The sequence below is a fragment of the Panulirus ornatus genome, chromosome 9 (assembly GCF_036320965.1).
Source record: "Panulirus ornatus isolate Po-2019 chromosome 9, ASM3632096v1, whole genome shotgun sequence".
NCBI lineage: Eukaryota > Metazoa > Arthropoda > Malacostraca > Decapoda > Palinuridae > Panulirus > Panulirus ornatus.
In genome coordinates this window covers 46148776-46152059 of record NC_092232.1, presented here as the reverse complement: position 1 = coordinate 46152059, position 3284 = coordinate 46148776, and the positions used below count along the sequence as shown (strand labels likewise).

At 38.6% G+C, this 3284-nt stretch overlaps 1 non-coding gene across 1 annotated transcript; it reads right to left on the bottom strand.

Annotated features, from left to right (window-relative positions):
* Positions 1–273: 273 nt before the first annotated feature.
* On the bottom strand, positions 274–435 carry LOC139750464 (U1 spliceosomal RNA). Its single transcript, XR_011713155.1, has one exon. It is a non-coding gene; the product is annotated as a U1 spliceosomal RNA (small nuclear RNA).
* Between the last annotated feature and the right edge of the window lie 2849 nt (positions 436–3284).

Below are 3284 nucleotides of genomic sequence, written 5' to 3'. Positions count from 1 at the left end.
GGTCGCTGTGCCGATGTCGGCAACCTAAGTCAAGAAGCTTTCAAGAAGTCCGAACCATCATCTAACTGCCATCTCTAACTTACTTCGAACTTTGCTATTAGCATTCTGATCTACAATCTTCCTCTTATAGTATCCATACAGCTTTCTTATTAACAACTTCCTTCACTGTCTACACGTAGTGTTAGCCGACAGATAAACACCTTTGCACTGTAGATAGATCTTCCCCATCGCACATTACTAATTGGCAAGATCGAAGTTGATCGACACTGTTTAAGGGGGATAGCGCGAACGCAGTCCCCCACTGTAAAAATTACACACTCGAGTTAACCACTTTTGGGTTAATCGCAAGGGTCAGCACCACCTTAGTGCAATGGTGAGCCTCGCCCTGGGAGAACCACCTTTATGATCATGGTATCTCCTGTGCCAGGTAAGTATGCTTCTCCAACAAACATCTGCACCCACACCAAACCCTACTGATTACCATCAATAGTATTCTGTTCTTTTATGTAATTACATCAAATTCTTAGACATATCTCACCCACAACTTTCAAATATCTGTTGCTCATTTTTTAAAGTATTTTTACTCATAATTCATAAAGCACAAGTCACTGCAATTTTGAAACTAAAAGAAGTTTCATTTGCGCCCTCTTTAATATTAGCACCCGATATAAACACCACCGTACACATGAACCTAAAACAACCCGTTACACTGCGTCCCACACAGGCAGACCAGTGTCAAACAATACAATGAAAACACACACCCGACCTGTGCCAGTAATGACATGCCGAGAAAGCACACCAGATTACAGATTACGAATCATACCTCTTTTTTTTCTATGCCTACCAATGGATTTTCAACATTTTGCATGCGAGTACCATTTAAATGAGTAAATCCTCCATTAATGTTGTAAACAATCCATTTTTCTTTCTGAAAAATTCTTGTGTTATGCTCGTATCAGTTTTTGATCCCTTTTCCAAAGTTTTGTTCAAATTGTTACATATGTTTGGAAACTCGAAGCAAAACTTTGTCCCAAACTATTTTCAGCTGTGCACAGTTCTAAAATGGCAATCAAAATAAAGTTATATGGAATAGAACATACTCCAGTACTTCTTTCCAGTTTTGACCCGAGTCTCAAATCTATCTTTTATCCCTTTCAGGTATACATTACAACGTAAGTATTTCTACATTTTTAATTACAACTGGAATATGCCTTTATTACGTATTTACTTTTCGAGCCAGCTGAACTTTTCTGGCAGGTCCTTACAACACAAATGCTAATAGCTCAAACATGACCGTAAAACACACTGGATATACAAGTTTTGAGACTTGAAATTCTCCAAGAAGGACTTATGGCCCAAGCTTGAATATTTTACCCTCAAGCCATTAGCATCTGCAGTAAATAAAAAGGCAAAAATATCTTAGGTATGCCTGACAGGGATAAGAGACGAGCCGAGGCACAGTAGGAAACTGAAATTACTCTAAAACAAATTATACATTTTTTTAATACAAAATCTTGAAGACTGCCCAATACATCGACTGTTACATACAGAATTTCATTAAAATCAACGAAGGAGGGGTAATTCCCAATGATCTGATATAAAGTGTTCCACAAAGGATGCAACACAAGGATCAAACTGTTTACGGAAGAGGGCAACGCCATGAATCGACATGGCTCAGGCCGCTCTCCCTCAACCACACCGTAAGTAGACCAAGAGACTTGCACATGCATACGAGCTAACGGAACAAAAAAAAGATACACTTCCGGAGAAAAAGAAAGTATACAGAAATATCTGGCAAAAGGTCTTTCAAGATGAGGATACACTTCCAGGGAAAAAGAAGGTATACATAGAAATATCTGGCAAAGTCTTTCAAGATGAGGATACACTTCCAGGGAAAAAGAAAGTATACATAGAAATATCTGGCAAAAGGTCTTTCAAGATGAGGATACACTTCCAGGGAAAAAGAAGGTATACATAGAAATATCTGGCAAAAGGTCTTTCAAGATGAGGATACACTTCCAGGGAAAAAGAAAGTATACAGAAATATCTGGCAAAAGGTCTTTCAAGATGATGTCAATGACCCTCCCACCACAACAGTAAAGGATTTCTCCAATACCACCACATAGAATAACACCACCTGCTAACGCAGAGACACAGGCTAAACAGTCATTATCTTGATACAAAATTCAGCGCAGAGGAAATACGAATCATCATCATTAAAGAAAACTTGTCAAAGTGGAATAAAATATTACTCCAAAACTTACCACCCTCTGCAGTTACCAGACTCGCAAACATCTTTAACTCAACCCTATCAGCTGGCTATTTCCCAGATACTTGGAAAGGCTCATTAATACGCCGAATACCACCACAACCAAGATGAAATCCTCACGTAACAACTCATTCTCAGCCAATGTCCCCTACCGAAGTCCTAGGCAAACTTCTTGAAAGATCAGTCAATAAAAGACCGCGTAACCATTTGGAATGGAATGACATACAAAAATTATTTTAGATTCAGATACGAAAGGGGAACAACAGGCAATAGTACTCACATCAGAATTGATAGCACAAAAAGACGGGAGACCGTGCCAAATAATATCAAGACGTCACGAAAGCTTTCGATATAAAGTCTGCAACTTAGGCTCGAAATATAAAAACCTTGACCTTAACCTATGTATAACTATAGAAAAACTCAAAGTTATTTCCTAAACGACAGGGAGGCAAAGATTGGCAGTCACAATGGTAAACTTTTGACTTGCAATCCGGAGTACCTCAGAGGAGTGAACTCTCCCCTAACATACTTCATATACACCAAAGACATACCCAAACCATCAAAAATCCTCAACATTTATTGTGCTAATAAATAGTTAGATATCTTGGGAGATCGAAAGAAATGAATAAAACTTCATTTCCAATTTTGATATTAAATTCCAGCGAGCTCGTCATGCAGGATCTTCTGCGAAAACAGTGTTGGGTAGTCCAATAAAATTTTGTTCTTGTAGAAATGTAACAATTTTATCTATCATTTTCTCAACATGGAATTTATCCTTGTACACACTAAACATCCTTTTACCATTTCATTTTCTCAACACATTGAAATCTTAAGTCTCCCCAGAGAAAGTGGACCAATCCCGGAGGTACTGCAATATCGGGCCGATCCGCGGCAAAGGTGAAGCAAGCCCCTAGCACTTGGCCATGATCATAAATTAGGTTGAGAAACTGACAACAATTCAACCATTCCATTTTCTACTCCCATCTCATGACTACTGATGACTTCAAGCTGTATT